The 20,239-nt window shown below is 39.4% G+C and overlaps 1 long non-coding RNA gene and 1 pseudogene across 1 annotated transcript; both read left to right on the top strand.

Annotated features, from left to right (window-relative positions):
- The first annotated feature begins 3,091 nt into the window (after window positions 1-3,091).
- On the top strand, window positions 3,092-5,772 carry LOC147321641 (uncharacterized). Its single transcript, XR_015130994.1, has 3 exons — window positions 3,092-3,143; window positions 3,725-4,006; window positions 4,139-5,772. It is a non-coding gene; the product is annotated as an uncharacterized LOC147321641 (long non-coding RNA).
- Window positions 5,773-15,139: 9,367 nt separating this feature from the next.
- LOC147321642 (uncharacterized) lies at window positions 15,140-18,298 on the top strand (annotated as a pseudogene).
- Window positions 18,299-20,239: the final 1,941 nt, after the last annotated feature.

Consider the following 20,239-nt stretch of genomic DNA (forward strand, 5'->3'; position numbering starts at 1 on the left):
AAAATGCTGGGTTAAAAATAATCCAATTTCTAACCCAGTGCTGGGTCAAATATGGACCGAGCCAACGATGGGTTGTTTCAACTTAACAGGGTTGGGCTATTGGTTTGACCCAGCACACTGGGCTAGGATTACCAAAAATTGTGTTAAACTGACCAATGTTTAAAGCTGAGGTTAATAAAAATTGGGTCGAAAGTCAGAACCCATCACAAGGGTTATATTACCATTAACATCTGGGTTAAGATTTCTACTTACTATAAAATTCAGCATATAAAACTGCATTCAAAACAGATTTTCTCAAAAATACTTTTATTGCTTTTTATTGATACATAGAAGACAGACAACAAAATTCATACAAAATATATCAATGAAAGTATAATGCAAGTTTAAAAAAAAGTATATAATTCAACATGTTATATCCATTTCTTCAAATCAGTCTTTGGTTACAGCACATGTACATGTTAATACACATGAAGACATGTGTAAAGTATGTTATGTAAAGCCGGCTCTATTTTAGAACAAATTACATGTAAAAAAACTTAACTTTAAAAAACTGATGAATTGATGATTTTTTCAGTACTTAACATCAGAGATGGACGCGTTACTGTAATCCAATTACTTTTTTCAAGTAACGAGTGAAGTAAAGGATTACTATTGCAAAAAAGGTAATTAGATTACTGTTACTTTCCCGTAAGCATGCTGTGTTACTGCGTTACTAAAACCGTGATTTTTTTTGCGAGAGTGTCTCATGACAATGATGTAAGCGAGTGCGACGTTTGTGGCAACAACTGAGTGCAGATCAACAATGGATAATATATCAAGTGCGGGAGAGAGTATGAGCATGCAGCGTAGCGTTTAAAGCGTGGAAGTACTGACCTTATTTTGAGTTTGATTACATAAAAAGTGACAAAAACATCACTGCGTGGGAAGAAAACCCCTAAACGTCCGACCGAGCACCGAGTATGCTACCACGGAATGGGAAATTCAGAGACAAACTCGCAGATTCTTCCACTGACCGCTGCGGCACACCTGCACCAGGGCAAACATCCGCTTGCTATACAGGTGAAAATAGAGCAACAGGACCGCTGAGTCTTTGACTTTATTTATTTTCTGCTGTGTTTCACTTGCGTTTATTTGAAAGACTGAGTGTAAACACAAAAAAATATTTTTATTTTATGTGCTGGAATGTGCAGAAAATAGGTTTAAATGTTAAACAAATTTCTTCCAGTCAGTGAATGTTGCATATAATTAAATTTTTGCTTGATGCATAAAGTTAAAAAATTAAAGCTAATAAAACAAGTTTTAAAAAGAGACTTTTCCATTTGATTACATTTTGTATGATGGATTATGCAGAAAAAGTAGAATTGGGCTGAAAGATCTATCGCTTTATTACCTATTCAGTTTGTAAATCATGTTTTTAAAAAGTAACTAAGTAATTAATTACTTTTGAAATTAAGTAATCAGTAAAGTAACGGGATTACTTTTTTGGGGAAGTAATCAGTAATTAGTTACTGATTACTTTTTTCAAGTAACTTGACCAACACTGCGTAACCCTCTGGGGTCGCCGGCGCGTCCGGTGACCCCAAATAAATATGTTAATTTGGGGTCGCCGTATTATATTAAACATAACATAATAAACATATTTTAAAGGTGAAATATAGAGGTAAAATCAAAAGTAGTCAATTACAGCCAATTATACCCTGGACCCCAGAGGGTTAAGAAGACTGAACTAATACACAAAGAATGGTTGTTTTGATTTCACAACTTCAGAAGCTAGATCCCCTAACTTACAGTAGCTGTTGAAAGGATAAAGTTGTGCTATATCAGTGGTTAGAAATGCCATTATTACTTTAGGATTAGTTTAACACAAAGTCAGGGCTGACCCGGGACAACTGCTGTGAGTCACAGTGCGCAGCATAAAATTCCTTTCACATCGGACGCAGCATGTGCTGCTAATGCTAACTGCTAACTAAAAGCCAAGAATCCAGAATTTGTTGCGCTGGCTGCTGGGCTCTGTGGGGTTTTGCAGCAGCTCTACCTGTACTAGATGCACCTTCTCCTTGCCATTTCTATCTCTGACTTTATGTCCTTTACAAGAGTTTCTTTTTTTTTTTGCTGGTTCTTCAAATGTTCAATAAAAACCTGTATCGCTAATTCATAACGAAGAAAGCTTTGTAACTATCCCCACTACTGAAGACTGTGTCATTTCCACAACACTGCCCCCCCTCGAGGTCGGCAGCGCTGTTGAAAAGGCTCTGGAGGTCCCTGTATTAAGCACATAAACCTGTGACACAAAAATCACCAAACTTGGACCACCAAAGACTGTTTTCCTTCGTGGTGATGAAGGAAAACGCTGGGCTAGCATGTAAAAGGGCATTTATTCCCTTCAAGGACCTGAAGCTCCATAAAGCACCCCTCCAATAGCCAAACCCATCTGTTCTCTGATTGGATAGTTAAGTTTGTGATTGACATGACATTGGCCAATCAGATGAAAGGAAGAAAAATGGGGTCAAATTCGTACTTGTAACTTGAAAGTTGAGTGCAGAGTTTCACACGTATTATTTGGCTAAGTCCACACACAAATCTTTTTTACACACACACAAATTCTTTTTACACATACAAATCCTGATTTATAAGTACAAAACTGATTTACAGGTACAAAATATTTATGACCACAATTTGAGCCCATAGGCATGAATTTAAAATCAAATCTATCACACACTAAATTGTGTTTCACTTGAATTTGTTCAATATCATCACTTTGAAGACAGTTATGTCTTTTTTACAGAATTTAGCCCCTTTTTTCACCATTTGCCACGGAATGGACACAAAGTCTCAGCCATCACTCAGATTCAGTCCCTGATGATACAGGGAATTCTTTTAGCCCAGAAGTTGTTCAGCCCTTTAGCCCAAAGCGATAAAGGGTGGCAATCTAAAAGTTTCTACAGATTAGCAGTGATAACGTTCTTGGAATTCAGCTCCTTGATGATAAACAGTGAACGCCCTGTCCACTAATCAGAGCCAATCAGCATTCTTGGAGGCGTGTTTTCAAGTTTAAAAGCTCCTATGTAGGTTTCCCAACATAACTTCTTAAGCGAGTAATATCAACCTTGTGATACAAGAAGGTTCAGAAATGGGACAATATGGTAAGACTTCATCAAAAATATTTTACAAAAATAATGTTGCTACATATTAATGTTCATGATTATGTTAAAAATGAAAACTCTCTCTCTCTCTCTCTCACTGTGTGTGTGTAAAATAGTCCAAAGAGCACATATTTAATTAAACAATAGCTGCTCAATTTGAATGGGATATAACAGAGGGCAGGACAGAAACATTAAATCTGGCCAGGAAGCTTGACTCGTATACCGTATTTATTAAATACATCTATTTTTAACTAGTTATGTCTGTCCATCATTTTTGATTTGGTAGAAAAGTTATCCAGAACACAAAATAAAAGACTTTAAGACCAGAAAACTAGTATGGAGACAAAAGTTGTTTTCCTCTAGATTTATAGTTCATATTTGTGTTCAACGAGGAACACTTTATTATTTTTGGACACTTACTGTTTGGTGGTCTTCAGTTACATTTCATTTTCAGTTATAATTTTGTTCTCTGGGAGTTATTTGAGAAAAAGTGATTATTAAAAATGTGTCAAACGTGTATTATTGTACAAATGGCTTTTGTGTTTTGGATCTTGAAATTCTGCTGCATTTTATTTGTTTAGAAGTGCTGCTTCGCCAATACAGAACACTGTTGATTGAAAAAATTAGCTCTGCAAATCTTGTGGATCTCCTGGATCACCTTTTGGATGTTAATGTTCTGAGTGACTCGGAGAAAGATTTTATACTTGAAAGTAAATCGGTCAAAAGGGATGAAGTTCGCACCCTTATTGACATGGTGAAGAATAAAGGAGAAGAAGCAGCAAAACACTTTTTTAATAGTCTTAAAAAAGTAAATGAGGCTCTTTACAAGCAAATGGACACAAAGTCTACCCAGGGACCAGCAGGTGAGCTCATTAGTGTGACATTCTGTAAGTTCAACTTACACATAGTCAGCATGAGACAGTAATACAGAAATGCATATGCAAAGTTTTCATCAGTGGTCTAATATATGTGGTACTGTGTTTTAATCTCTCCAGGTGGAAAAAAACCGATCGCAAAGCCCAAGCCCAAACCTGATAACTTTTGAATATTCAATCCAAAGTGCAACTTCATGAATCAGTCATATAAACAACTTTTTAAAATCTGTGTAAGACATGGCTATTAGCTGTGATAACCTTGCCATTTTCTGCAATATAAACAAACATTAAACTCAAATTAAAATAATTATGTCTTATCTTTTTTTCCTTAATGTGTTCTTTAGCATCAAAATGATTTCCCAGAAACTTATCCTGAATCTCAATTGTTCTTCTTACAGCTTTCCATTTTTCCTGGAAAAAGTGTAAAACCATGCAATAACGAGCCAGGAAATAAGAATTACAATGTAGAAAAAATGTAAAGATGAAAAACTAATTAGTAATAGTATTTTGATAACAGTGTAATCTTTGAGTAATAAAATTGTAATTTCTGTACACTATTAAACATGTTTAATATAGCAACCCCATAATAAAACTGTTCATGATTTGCTATTACCATATTATAATGCTGAAAATGTTAAAAATGTACCAGTTTATGTGACTTTACTGTGAAACAATACAAAGAGGTAATATTGCATAATGTGTGTATGGATCACATCTTATATGTTCACACCCTCAACCAGTTGTTATATAAGAGTGAAGTTTCCAGCATTAGTATTTAACTCCTAAACACTGTCTGCAGAGTGGGACAGCTTCTGTAATAAATAAATGTTAGGGGGGCACCACCATTTTGAGATTCGCGGCAACGTGTCATGCAGGACGCATATCCCTTCTAGAAGTATTATGTAAGAGAATAAAGTGTGAAATGGTCTACTGAGCAGTGTTTTGTCTTCCATCAGATGCCTATGAGGAATCAAAAGAACTCGATGAAGTGTTGATATTTAACAGGGCTTAAAGTGATGCCTGTTTTTGTGTTTCGGTCCTGGCAGAGCCTTGAGGATCACTTCACGAACAATTAAGGAAACCCCCAACATTGACTTACGTTCACTTGAAACACAAGAATACTCAGAAGTTGTATCTCCATATCTTTATGTTTATTTACAGACCACTGTAAAACTCACAGACTGTGTAAAGTGTAGTGGAGTTGAATATTGTGTTGGGCTCTGTACGGCAGTGATGAAAATATGCAGTTTTTCAGCAAGATAACCTTGATCATTTTGCTTGATGGTAAAGCAATTTTTTTATGGTGGAGCATGAAACGTGTTTCCATGATCATTTTCATGCCTTTCAAATAAAGGAACCCATTCTTAAGAAGATACTTTTCCTAGAAAGGGATAAATTGTCATGGTCCCCCTGCCTCGATTGCTGACTCTGTGTTAGGCAACATGTTTTGTTTGGTTTTTTTGCTCTCTCTCTCTCTCTCCGGCGCTACCAGGGTGCTCCCGCCCCTGGCCCACGCACCTGTGCTCACCGTCACACCTGCAGCCGATCCCAGCCGATTGGAGCACTATTTATGATGGCGGACCTGTGTCATTCTTCGCTGGATCGTTGAGCCATCAGCGCCAGTCTCTCGGAATCTGTGAGTTTGAGATCGTTTCTAACCTGGACATCTCTCCGTGTGTGTGTATAGATCTGCCCGGGACCCGAGCGAGCGTGTGTATTTGGAATCTGCTGAGGAGAAAGAGCTTGTATAGGATTAATCCCTGTTTTCCCTGGACCCTGGAGCCCCAGAGCCTTTTCCCTGCCATGCTGTATATATATATTATATATATATTCTCACCTGGTGTTTCACTATAAATAAACGCACTGTCTCTTTTGCCAAGGATTCCTGGTCTGCGCCTGAGTCCGTTTCAAACCGCTTACAGAGAGTTGTATTATTTAATTTGCTGACCTAATTGAGACTTTGTAGAGCAGTCTTCCTCATGTTAACACTGCATTATAAAGAAGTGCTTATTCTGTGGTCATTTTTCTCAGACTGTGTACAGTGAACAAGGTAGTGCACACTGCAGTTGTTTTCTGTTTTATGCCACAAAATCATTTGGGATATGACAAACACACTGCTTTAATTCTGTTGATTCCCCCCCCCCAATGTTAGGCCTGTCTGACCACTCTGTTGACAGTAAAGCACATGCCAGACTGCCAGTTTCTTTGAACTGCAAACATTTACTGTACACGACTTTAGCAATCACCATTTAAATCAAACTTATCTAAGATAAAGCATCAGATACAACATTAACATTTGTTCTGCTGTAATAAGTCACACTGATGGAAAAATGCCTGTCATAGTTGGAATTTTGGAGATGACTACATTTTAGTTAAATGTGAAACCACTGCTGCACTCTAACTATTACTAGTATGCTAGTTAACAAACTGTGGTATTGACATGAGAGAGCCATCATCTATGAGTGAAGGCTGAGATTAGTAAAACATATCATGCTCTGGAGTTAGGTCCCAAATTAGAGATCAAGTATGAAATTACTGCCTGACCTTCATTCCTGGAAGATCCCTCATACCTCTGTGCACAAACAGGAGGGTCGAAAGTTTTAAATAGGCTCTAAAATCTATCTCTTCAGATTCAGATCAATCAGATTAATTTTACACTGGTGTGTGAAGAAACTAAAGGGATTTTCACATCTCCTTTATTGATATATGTTATATATGTACTGATATATGTTTCATACTCAATAAATTTTTAATCACCATTTGAAAACGCCCCTTATAGATTGGGGCATAATCAATGGGCCTCCAACAATATGTTATTAACCCTCAATTAACAAGTTGATCTTCATTATCAACGTTAGAGTAAATGAATCTGTCACGTTCCTGGGTCTGTTGACCCAGTGTTTTAGTTTTAGTTTATTTTAATGTTGATGTTGATGTTTAAGTTCATTAGGTCAGCGAAGTTCATTTGATTCCCCTTGTGTTTTCTTCCTCTGTATTTAAGTTCCCTCACCTTTTATGTGTTTCATGCTGCGTGTCTTATGTTATCAAGTTTGTATTGTCATGTCTGCGTCTCATGTTTCCTGTTTTATTTTAAAGGTCTGTGTCCTATGTCAGTATAGTCAGCTTTCCTTCCTTTGTCTTGTTATGTCAGATTAGTGTCAGCTGTTTCCCCATGTGTTTTCATTTCCCCTAATCATCCTTGTGTTTATTTAGTCTGTGTTTTCTCATTCAGTCATATGCTGTGTCCGAATTCAGGGGAAGGATGCTCATAAGGACGCTACCTACCTACGTCACAAGGTAGTGTCCTTAGACGGACGGGTAGTCAGGAAGTGAGCGGCTGTGGACAGCGTTGGGTCTGTGTTTCCACAAGCCCCACTGGTTTTAGAGACGTATTCCCATGAAAGAGAAACAAGGCAACAGCGATTGATTATTTACTTGCAAGGGAGGCCTCATCGGTATCTACCACACAATGACCCCAAATCCGGCCTCCTCTCGCTGCCTTTTATTGAGAAACAGTTAATCACAGCAAAGCAACGCCCACATGGTTCTAAGACAAGGCATTGTACACTGAACAAAAATATAAACGCAACACTTTTGTTTTTGCTCCCATTCCCCATGGGATGGACGTAGAGACCTAAAATTCACTCCAGATACACAATATAACCATCCCTCCCAAACAGTGGTCACAAATCAGTCCAAATGTGTGGTAGTGGGATGGATTACTCTTTGAATTCGGAGTACTCTTTGAATTCGGACAGCCTTCGTCGCGTCGCCGTGACGTAATTGCCTCCAAATATGGCATTGAAGCATTCTTCCCCTGAATTCGGTCACAACTAACCCTCATATTCGCGGGGAGGCAGGACGCATTTGTCGCCACATTTTGAGTGCTCTTTGAATTCGGACAGCCTTCGTCGCGTCGCTGTGTCATTGCCTCCAAATATGGCATTTTAAGCATCCTTCCCCTGAATTCGGACACAGCTTTTGTCAGGTCGTCTGTTGTTTCTCATCATGTTTCCATGCTTTCATGATTCCATGTCTCCAAGTCTCCAGGGTTTTTTCCATGTTCAGGTTTTTATCACGTTCAAGGTTTTGTTCTTTGTCTTTTGAGTTTAGCATTTAGTTTCTCCCAGTTTATTTCTAGTTAGTTTCTCCCCAGTGTGTATCTGCTTTTTTGTTTTGTACCTTTTTTATCAGCCGTATTAAACAGCTCGCTTTTTGTTAATATTCAAGTTTTCTTCCACGTTCTTTGTGTCTCCATTTTGGGTCCTCTACGTCACTCCATACAGTCTGCCTCTGCCAGACTGTGACAGAACGACCTGACAAAGACTGAATGAGAAAACACAGACTGTGTCCCAATCCAGCGACCCCACGCTTTGGAGTACGGGCAGTTCGCGTACTAGGGAGTACGAGAAGTGCGGAAGTGAGAGGCTTGTGAAATGGGGACGGTCTGGCCTTCATAGCGTGGCTCAGGTTGCCTAGCAACCATGATACTAACCGCGAGAAATACAGCTTTGTTTGACAGAAATGATGGTGAAAAAAGGTTTTTTGTTCATTCATTTTTTTTATGACATCACTTTGATTAGTTGAGTATCTGAGGCTGAGACCACAGGACTGTAAAAATATGATTGTTGGGCTTCATTTCTGTACTGAACAGTCATTTTAAGATTAGTAAATAACAATTAGCTAATGTTGTTCATGAGACTAGTCATCTCACTTTCGTAATGTAAATATAACATGGCCAATATTATATTTGTCAGATTATGATATATTACGGCAGTGAGCTTGAACAAAGATTCAAGTTGCAGTTATTTATGTTTCCTATCACCTTAAATCTTCACTCAAAGACAAGTATCTTTGACAGTGTATATATAAAAGTATTATATATAGCAGACAAATATTGTTTGTGTAATATGTGTCACGGTCCGCTGTGACAGACCGTGTGGAGAGTGCGTGGAGGACTCAGGTGCAGACACGAGTGACACGGGAGTAAACTTTAAACAAAAGCGAGCCTTTTATTGTGGCTGGTAACGCAAGAGAAACAAACAAGAATAAGGGCAGCACAAAAGCAATAACTAAACAGAAACCTAAACTGGGAATGAACTAAGGTAAGGCTATGACTGGAAATACGGAACACAGGGGGTGGGAACACAGACGACGCGACACAGACTGTATGAAACACGGAGACTAAATACACATGAGGGATGATCAGGGGAAGTGGATGCACACGGGGAACACAGGTGACACTGATAATCATAACAAGACACGGCAGGAGTGAACGTAACACTGAGGGGAGATGGGCAAAGTAAAACAGGAAGTACACAGAGGTTCAAACAGGAGGAGAGAGAGCACGGGGAGAACGCAGACATAACGGGCTGGGGAAAACATAGAATAAAACACAAAGAGAGACGAAGGCTCATAAATACACAGAGGGGCACACAGGGGGTAAGAGTCACGAAGGGAAAACACATAAGGAACAACGTAACAGATCAACCCAGGAAGCATGGCCTAAATAAAGAACAAAATACAAAAATACATGAAAACTAAGAATACTGGGCCCACATGGCCCAGGACCATGACAATATGTTGGCATTACCAAATTTGGCTCAATGCTTACATATATATGTAAAAAGCAAATGTACGAGCTGTGATAACTGTTTCTGATAGAATGAAGAGTAGACTGATATATTAAATATTCCTTTATTGGGTGAGAAAATCAGACCATGTCATAACTGCTTTAAGTCATACAGAATAGATATCAGAGCCTTAAACAGGTTCTTCTGCTAAATGGGTCAAACTGGGCAGAAAGTCTACAAACACATAACATCCTTATAGAATATGATGTAACACTATAGATCAACTTAGCTCAGAATATATAAAGCATATAAACAGTTACAGCAATATGATGCAACAAACACAGCAGCTACTGATCCAAAATACTCAAAGCTTCATAGAACTGAAACAAACATTTATTTTTAGCTCCATTCTGCTGCTGATACATACTTTAGGTTTCTGAATATTAAACTTGTTGCTGCCTTTCATAGTGTGTAACTTGAAGGCCCTGAGTACTTTCTCCCACACTGGAAACACTGGGATGATCACATTATTTGAACATTACCTAATAAGACTGATTCAGCACAGACAGTTATGTTAAACTTTCCTAGCAGTCCTTCACAAACAGGGAACAGTCTGTCTATTCTCTCCATCTGTCAGCTGCTGCTGGCTCTTCCTCCTCCTCTTCCTCACACACTGCTGAGTTTGTCCTGGTGGATCATCAGGGCTGCAAAGCCTCACAGATGATGTGCAGCAGTGGGTCCCTCAGTCTGTCCTCACTCTGGACACTTGCAGTTGTCACACATGGAAATCAAATGTGTGATTAGCTGCAGGATTCAAACACAAGTGTAACTTATTTTTTTTTATTTTATTTTTTTTTGCCTGTCCCGTTTGGCTCTTTTGCCATCAGAATTGTTGTCTAAAGGCAAAGAAAGATGCCCAACGGATTTACTTTACCAAACTGACCATCCCAGCCTTGCCATAATGGTCCATTTGATTCACCTTTTATTGTATATTTTATTTTCACTTGCTGAATACGGGACAGACTTGACTGGAGGAAAGAAGGGGAGAAAGAAAGAGGGAAAGAGAAACAGCTGAGAAGATGGACGGGGGAGAAGGGCAAAAAAACAAAAACCAACAGAATGAGCAGAAAAAAAAATGCATCTATCGATCACCTGGATCACCTGTTGAGAAAGAAAAAAGAAAACAAGCAGAAGAGAACAAGAGTAATAGAATAAACAACATCACAATGATATATGGGAATATGACAGTAAATACTAAATATTAAACATTATTGTGCAGCACATAAGATCAACAGAACACAGTGTGCTATGAGGTAGGAGCCAAAAAGGGTGTAGTTTGTGGGTGTGATCACCCGTGTGTACACCTGTGAGCATGGACGCGCTTGTTTTTTGTTTTTTAAAAGGTTCCTTCATGTAATGATCTGCTAGAGGGTGTGGGGGGGCCACAGCCCCGTCCTCCAGGGCATGAAGCAGGTATGGAGGAGATCAAAACTCCAGACATCCAGAGGCCCCCAGAACACAAGAGACCAAGGAAGACCAACAGAGGGGCAGCCGCGCCACTGTCCCAGAAAGAGCTGAGGAGAGTCCCAGATGAGGGCTCACTCAGCAGCCGCGGAGCAGAAGCCAGGGGGAGTTGCAGTGACGCGCCCGTGAGCTCCGCTGGCAGCCAGCTGTGCCACCTCAGTAGGATTGCCCTCCTGGCCAACAGGGAACAGAATGATAATGCCTGTTTTTTAGAGGCCAGTAGAAGCACCTCATTCCCACTGATGCCAAACACAGCAAGAAGGTGGCCGGGGGCCAGCGTCACACTGAGAATTCTGGACAGGGTACGAAAAACCTCTGACCAGAACTGAGTGAGATTGGGACAAGACCAGTACATGTGGACCAGTGAGGCTTCAGCAGTTTTGCATCTGTCACAATATGGAGTGATTTCAGGGTAGATACAGGATAATCTGGATTTTGAGAAATGGGCTCTATGCACCACTTTGAACTGGATTAAACAATGGCGGGCACATAGTGATGTTGTGTTGACATGTTTGAGTATAGAGGCCCATGTTTCGTCAGAGATTGTCATGTTTAAGTCTTGTTCCCACAGTGTCTTGAGCTTGGATGAAGAGGTATGTGTCAAATTTAACATTTTATTGTAAAGCAAGGAGATCAGCCCTCTATTGGTTGGATTGAGTTGTAGGATAGTTTCTAGTAGTGTAGGCTCTGGTGGAGGGCTTGAGCCTGAAGTCTGGGAACAAATAAAGTGCCTGACTTGCAAGTATCTGAAAAAGTGTGATGATGGAAGAATATATTTATTAGCAAGTTGTTCAAATGATGCTAGTTTGTTGGCTATGAATAGGTCCTTAAAGCAAGTTATTCCACTTCTGTGCCACTCCGCAAACCCACCATCCTGGGTAGAAGGTTTAAAGAAATGGTTAGATGCAATGGGGCTGAGAAGGGAGAAGTCACAAAGTTTAAAATATTTCCTAAACTGGCCCCATATTTTTAATGAGTGCACCACTACAGGGTTGGGAATGAAGTTGAATGAAGAGGATGAGAGTGGAGAACAAAGTGCAGCTGCTAAGGATATACTGTTGTCACTATGCAATTCCATAGTGACCCAGTCAGGACAACCACTCCGATTATGGTAAAAATACCAAAACACCAAACATCATATGTTAGCAGCCCAATAATAAAAACGAAAGTTGGGAAGTGCAAACCCACCCTCAATTTTAGATTTTTGAAGATGCATCTTATTAAGCCTTGGGCGTTTACCCTGCCATAGATAAGATGAGATGACAGAGTCCAGCTTATTGAAAAAAGTGTTGGGAATGAAAATGGGTATGGCCTGGAAAAGGTATAGAAATTTGGGTAGAATGGTCATTTTAATTGAATTGATACGTCCTACCAGAGACGTACTTACTTTTAAAAGTTTACTCTTCGGGTGCCCCTCCCTCTTCCACCATTTTTCTTCGGCAAAATTATCCACACCCACTGCCGCGCTATGCATTCTGGGATATGTTGGGCCACGAAGTCTACACAGCCACATCCTTAAAATTCAGGGAAATGAAGGACGCATTTGAGGGCCGCATTTCGAGCAGCCTTTGAATTGGGACAGCCTTCATCGCGTCGCTGTGACGTAATCTGCCTTAAAATGCGGCCTTTAAGGCTGCAGACCCTGAATTGGGATACAGCCTGTGTCACCCACGAGGGATCAGGAAATGAACACAGACAACATCTGATTGAACAGTCAGGCAGTTTTGACACCAACTCTCTGCCATATATAGTCCAGTTTTGAGATCCCTTCCCAGACACCTTAACGCACACTCACATCCTGGGCCATCTGATCTCAGGAATTCGCATGATAAGGTGGGGCCAGGTTTCACAATGAACTCACCCGAAACTCTGGCTGATTGGGGCCCACACCCAGTTTCACACCTTGGCTCAGGCGATTAGAGGATCATCAGGGGGTCCTTTTGTCCCTCTGTGGGGGATACTCCCACTAGGTTTATATCTGGGACTCTCCACCATTTGACCTTAGAACTGAAGAAGCTTCTCGGATGAGAGGTGAAACGTCTTCAAGCAACTTAAAGAAGTCCAGACGCTTTTCTTTGCAAGCTCCTTTGACTACGATGACCTGGATGACTGAGAACCTTCACAGACGTAATACAAAGAAGTTATCAGCCAACGTATATGTGTGCATATTTCAGTAACAAGCAATCATTTGAAAAAACTTATCATGATTTTGAAGAACAGTGTTTGAGTAGTACACAATGTGGCAATTAGATTTAGATGTGAATTTAAAAAAAAAACATAATGCAGTGACTGCAAATCTTACAAACTAATGTATTATTCACATTAGATGTCTGTGAAGGTTCTCAGTCATCCAGGTCATTGTAGTCAAAGGAGCTTGCAAAGAAAAGCGTCTGGACTTCTTTAAGTTGCTTATCACCTTATCATGCAAATTCGCATGATAAGGTGGGGCCAGGTTTCACAAAGAGCTCACCCGAAACTCTGGCTGATTGGGACCCACACCCAGTTTCACACCTTGGCTCAGGCGATTAGAGGATCATCAGGGGGTCCTTTTGTCCCTCTGTGGGGGGATACTCCCACTAGGTTTATATCTGGGACTCTCCACCATTTGACCTTAGAACTGAAGAAGCTTCTCGGATGAGAGGTGAAACGTCTTCAAGCAACTTAAAAGAAGTCCAGACGCTTTTCTTTGCCAGCTCCTTTGACTATTCACATTAGAAGACAGAAAACATCAACTTTTTAAGTTCAGAGAATGTACCACTTTAACAAAAATATAAGGTCAATTTCATGGCAGGAACAGGCGAAAGTCACTATGGGTAACAAAAACGGCATCTTTAAATATTTGTGTAATATTATAGAGTCTGTAGTATACAATTAAAGTATACATCTTGATCTTCCCATTCAACTCACTCCTCGGGCATGTGTAACTTTCCTTAGTGTCTGCAATGTTGCCTTCTAGTAGTAATGAACCACTTCCTCAGCGGGACTCAGGCCTATTAAGAGAACAGCAGTGGGGACAGAGTATCTTCTTGATAAATCCCACACTTGATGGTGATGGATTGGTTGAAGTTGGCCTCTAGTGTTTTTTGTCACATCCCCGTTGAATTCCCGATGAAGGCTTTTAGGGTCCTGTTGATCTTATATAGTTCTGGGAATTCCAGGAGCCTTGTTTGAGGCTATGAGTAATAGGCTTTCTTGTAGTCAATCCAGGTGATGCGCAGGTGAGGGGGTGGGTTGCACAAAAGATAGTCTGACTATCTATTATTATTGACTACTGTCAATAATCTCACTTTAAGCAAGGCAAGTCTGGAGTGTGGACTCCAGCTTGTCGGTCTGCTGACTTAAACAGGCTCTCCTCCACACTGTTCTCATTTATAAAGTGCTTTACAAACCCAAATATTAGGGCTAACAGCTGGATTTTCCTGTGTGAGTACAGCTAGCCAAACTGCAAACAGCCAATTACTGCTAAAGAGACAGACACTGAAAGTGGACAGTATATCCGTAGTTACTTAACATAAACTCATTGTTACAACAAGTGACAGCGCAAAAGTGATCCCCTTAGACTGATTTTTAGGTTTAGTCTCTTTATTTTCCTCTGATCTATCAATTCTGTTACTAGTTAGCTAACATGAGACGTAACACAAGTAACGTGGCAGCCCTCATTTTCTATTTTTTTTCTGTTAAATGTTAATGGATTAAATGTTTCATGATGTTACTTTTTTCAACAGTATTTTTTTCACTCTTCTTTCCAAGATTCTTCATTTCCAGGTAGCAGCACTGCAGTTTCTGACAGTGGAGAAATTTTAAAACATGAAATTAGTGGACGTTTTTCTATAGTGCCTGAAACAATGCCAGATTGTAAACTTCCGGGACAAACTGCCCCACTCCCACTTTATTCTCCCTTTAAGTTCTCCAGAAATTTCCATGGGCCCAGTAAAATATCCAGCTCCTTTAGTTATTCACACAGTGTGCCCTCACTGAGCAAAACACAAAAGAAGGATTTACACGAGCAGCAAGCTTACCTGACATGAGGTTAAAAGAGTTTACACCTATCATCAGTGCTGATAATTTTGATGATGAAACCTACCTGTTCCAGTGCTCCTGTGCAGGGCTGTACCAGTGCAGTGTGACAGGCCTGCTGTTTGTCATGAAGGGAGAAGGAGACGCCGTCAAGTTTTCCCCCCCTCACCAGATAACAGAAACTCATGTTGTTATAAACATCACAGGGTTTTCTGGTTATGATAATGTCAAGGATGAAGACTCTCCCTGCGACCCAATCTAAACATTGATTCTGCTCTTCTACAAACCCCCAGATGCTGATGTTAGATCTGTTCTCAGTGTTTTCATGCTGCCGTGAACTATTTTGTTCTGCAAAACTCTGCGTGACAGGAGGAAGTCAGAAAAAACTGAGAGATAAATAGACGTCCTCTCACTGTAAACTGCATCCAAAGGATGTTTACACTCCATTCACGGATCCTGAACATGACCTGTTCTGTCAACCAATAGAAGCTGATTTTGAAGAGGAGCACCATGAAAGCTACTTTCCATCATTTCAGATAGTCTTAAACAAAAGTCATTACAAATATTAACCTGAGTCTGACAGACAAGAACAGCTCCAGCTGTGTATGGGAAAAAGAGATTAAACTGTTGCCCACTGGAGGGGGAAATGAAATCAAAAAATGTTTTCTTTCTTTACTTTATCTGAATATGTTAAAGCCTTCATTAACTGTGTTTTTATTTTATTGTTACAAAGCAAAGAAAGGTTTACAAGCAAAACTCCCTGTAAGTGGTGGCTCTTCAGTCAGGTGCAGGAAAACTCTGTGTGGTGTCTTAAGGCTGTGCTGCCCTCTTTCTCTGTCAAATACAGGAGGAGACGTGTCTTCTGTGGAGCTATAAATAAGCCATGTGTTGAACAGAGGCTTTAACATTCATCTCTCTCACCTGAGCAGTGGCAACAGTGACATTAAGATGGCTTCATTTCAACCAGGTAAGACTTAAAGTTAATTTCTCTGTATGGTTTGTTACACACTTAGAAATGCTGGGTTATAAATGTCCCAATCAGTAACCCAACGCTGGGTCAAATATGGACCGAGCCAACTCTGGGTTGTTTCAGCTTAACAGAGTTACTGGTTTGACCCAGCACACTGGGTTAGGATAACTTTCCAAAAATTGGGTTAAATTGACCAATGTTTGAAGTTGAGGTTACCAAAAAATTGGGTCAAAAGTCAGAACCCATCACATGGGTTATAGTACCATTAATGTTTGGGTTAAGATTTCTACTTATTATAAAATTCAGATTATAAAAACTAGATTCAAAACATCTTTTCTTAAAAAAATTGTTTTATTGCCATATGATACATAGAACATAGAAAGTCAAATTCATAAAAATTATATAAATGAAAGTAAAACGCAAGTTTAAAAAGTATATAATTCATTATATTATATCCATTACTTCACATCAGTCTTTGGTTACAGCACATGTACATGTTAATACACATGAAGACATGTGTAAAGTATGTTATGTAAAGCCGGCTCTGTTTTAGAACAAATTACATGTAAAAACTCTTAACTTTAAAAAACTGATGAATTGATGATGTTTTTCAGTACCTAATACATACATCTTTGGACATACATCTTACTCTTTGGAAAAGTGGCAAGAGGGAATCTCCCTCTCAGATCATTCCATGCATTTTATGCTTACATCATAACTAAATGAGCCCTCATTAATTTGATCATATTTGATTCATGTGCTGGGCTTCATCTATTCTTGGGATAGATGACAGTGTGAAGGAATTCCCGAACCTGGGCACATGACTTTGGGTAACTTGCATCAAAAACAAAAACAAATTGAAGCAGCCATCAAAAGACCTTAGATTGGTGCAAAAAGCAGAAACAAATCTATCTTCTAGTACCAGGCAAGATGAACATTTTCTTGGGGGTCCTTTGGTGCTGAATTCTTCTTCCTGATAGAATGAAAGGTTTTTCTGACATTACATATACACCACTTCAGAAATCCAGTTGCTGGCCTATCAGTTCTGCAAGGGCTAAACCACACATCCTGAAATTTTTAAACAAAAGAAAGGGGTCAGTAAAGTAAGATTTAAAACATTATTTGCAGTTGTTTGGTTAATGTCAAGTTGTCTGTAATCCTGGAGCGGTGAGCTCCAACTCTATGCTTGACATTTGCTCAGAGAGGATAAAACAACAATGAAGCAGACCAGTCTTTGGTTGTGAATGCTTGCAATTAATTGTTAGGAGATGGACTAAGCCAAGATCAAGTATCATGTTTCACACACTTTATATTGTCACAAGGTTGTACAAACCTTTTTGCCAACTTCGCAATAGATTTAAACAAATGTTATTATTTATGCATCTATAATGTGCATATGACTGAAGATATAACTTAAATGTGTGACATATAATGTGCATACATTTTTTAAAGATATGGAAATTGAGTAAATACAAACTGTATATTTATTTTTATAATCACAATGACACTCAGTATACTGACTGAAAAACTGACCAGTATTCAGGTTTTTTAATTGTTGTTGTGTGTATCTGTTGAAGTGTAGATACTTACATATTCTGTGCCATGGCAGTCCTTTAAATTGATCCACTATTGATGATGACAAAATTGCCTTTATTCCTTAAGTTAGGCTGCAAGAAAAACCAGTTGCATTTAAAAAGATTTGATTTTACATATAATTTACTTTTCTGTAGATTTCTTGTAAAATAAACAAATACAAAGAGCAGAAGCTTTGGAAAAATAAAAGAAATCAAACGTTTTGACTGATCCTCTTTGTTTACATCCCCCCAGCGCACACACTGTGGGAGCTGCCACTGGAGTCATTTTACCTTGGCCAGCACAGCACAGTGTCCCTGACGTTCTGACCAAGAAGCCCAAATGTAGCCACAGTGAAAATGACACACACACACACACACACACACACACACACACACACACACACACACACACACACACACACACACGCACACACAAAAACCACTACCATCAACAACAACAAAAAGAAAACTTAATAATAATAGATTTAGTTTATGTACAAGAAATACTCACTTTTCTCCATAGTGCTCCATTAAGTGTAAAATAAGTATCCGGACCCTCCATCTTTCATGTATGGATATGTGCTGGTGTTCTTCAAGACTGGCAGCCAAAGATATCCCCTAGTGATGGGCAGATGAAGCTTCATGAAGCACTGAAGCTTTTCATCCAATTGGTTCACTCCAGTGCAAAGCTTCTTGAAGCTTCATTTGCTCTAGCAGGACACCTACTGGACGTAAAAATATTAGTTGGCATAAATTTGAAGAGTGTGGCATTTTGCACACAGCCTGTAAATGTCAACAACAAAAGGAGTGTGTAAAACATCGATATTGTGGTGATGTAGTATACTGTGTTTAATTACACTGGCAGTATGGAAAATGATTATTTGGAAATGTTTAAAATGGAAACGATCATTTACTGTGAGGTGAGGTGTGGTTGGGGTGTGGACAGTGGTTGTGCTTTTGTAACGTTGAGGTATGGACAGCTACACACTGAGGCCTCAGTCCTGCCCATATTTTATTCAGTAAAAACTAAATTTTCACTGCTTTTATGACCTTTTTAGTGGGGAGAACATAGCTAGCATTTAATGGTTTAACAAATCTTTTGAATCCTTTGTCCTCCACAATGCTAAATGGCTGGGAGTCCTCAATCACCATGCTGACCAGGTCTTCATCTATTTGAGATTGTTCTCTGAGGAAAGACAAAGACAAAGCACAAGTATAAATATCACACATGTAACTTATAACAGTTGTATAATATTGTTATATCATTTAGTAACATTACTGCATGCTATATTATCCTGGCATTTGATGGCTCACCTGGTCTTGCTCCACAATCGGTGTCCCCCTTATTCTCATGCAAAGCTCTGTAGTGCCTAAGCATGGATGAGGTGTTGTTGTTATATCCCAGCTCCCTGGCACATAGCAAACACTTCACCTTGTACAAAAGTACAGACAGCTCAACATAAATTGTATTGCACCATCAGTATCATGAAAATACATCTTCTGTAGAAATTTACATACCTTGTTGGGAGGAATAAGATCAAAATGTTCCCACACAGGGGAGGACATCCTCCTCTTCTTAGCTGGCTCCATTCTCTCCTGAGTTTCTCTCCTCACTCTCATAAACCTCCAAACTGTCTCCAAACTCACTAACCGCAACTCTCCATCAAACACCCACATTTTGATTGAAGTCTGAGGGGTTTATATCGCTGTCATAGCTCGCGGCAAAGTTCGAACCACTTCATGAACCAGTCACGTGGCTTCGGACGTCATCATTTTCAGCTCCTCCCATAAATGAAGCAAGCCTCGATACGCGCATCGCGGAAACGCCCCCTCCATTACTGGACACAAGCTTCGAAGCCTCGATACAGAACGTCACATCACTAATATCCCCCTCAGGTGAACCTCACGGATGTTCTACAGTTAAAGAATTAAAGTTAAAACATTTTTATATTAATTTTAGAATAACTGAATCTACTTGTTATGGCTGCAGTTACAGCCACACAGTGGTAATATCTACCAAACATCAGTGTTACAATACAGGCTTACACATAACACTACACTTAAATTTTTCTTTCCTTAAATATAGGATTTAATTTACAGGGTAATAAAGAACTGGTTTTGGTTAAAAATTAATTTACTTATACAATCACATAATACTGTATTCTAAAATAAGTGCACACATTTTAGTTTCCACTGTTATGTATGTATGATTTAATCTTTCTTTGTTTTCTGAGTTACCTCAGTTGCAGCTGCTCCCAGTCCCTTGGTTGATGAGCAAAAAGGTGGAAAAGGGGCGGAGCAAGCCTATGTGGAGACCTGCAAATTGGGTCATACCACAATTCTGGAGCATGGGGGGAGGGGAGGGATGATTGAATTAGTTATATTAGTTTTAGTTGGGTTTTGTGTGTTCTACGCCTTTCTGTGTTTTTTGTTAGCTGATCAGCCATTGTTTAAGTTTCCTCTTTGTCTTGTTTAGTTAGGTTAGTTTGTTTGAGTTAGCAGTATTATTTGTTGCCAACTTTTGAGAAGAGTTCTGTTACTTTGACCTCTTTTATGGGCCAAG

This window comes from Aulonocara sp. 'chitande type north' Nkhata Bay, linkage group LG9 (assembly GCF_057382095.1).
Source record: "Aulonocara sp. 'chitande type north' Nkhata Bay isolate Kocher_YH1m ecotype deep benthic linkage group LG9, A_spYH_male_GT1.1, whole genome shotgun sequence".
Taxonomy (NCBI): domain Eukaryota; kingdom Metazoa; phylum Chordata; class Actinopteri; order Cichliformes; family Cichlidae; genus Aulonocara; species Aulonocara sp. 'chitande type north' Nkhata Bay.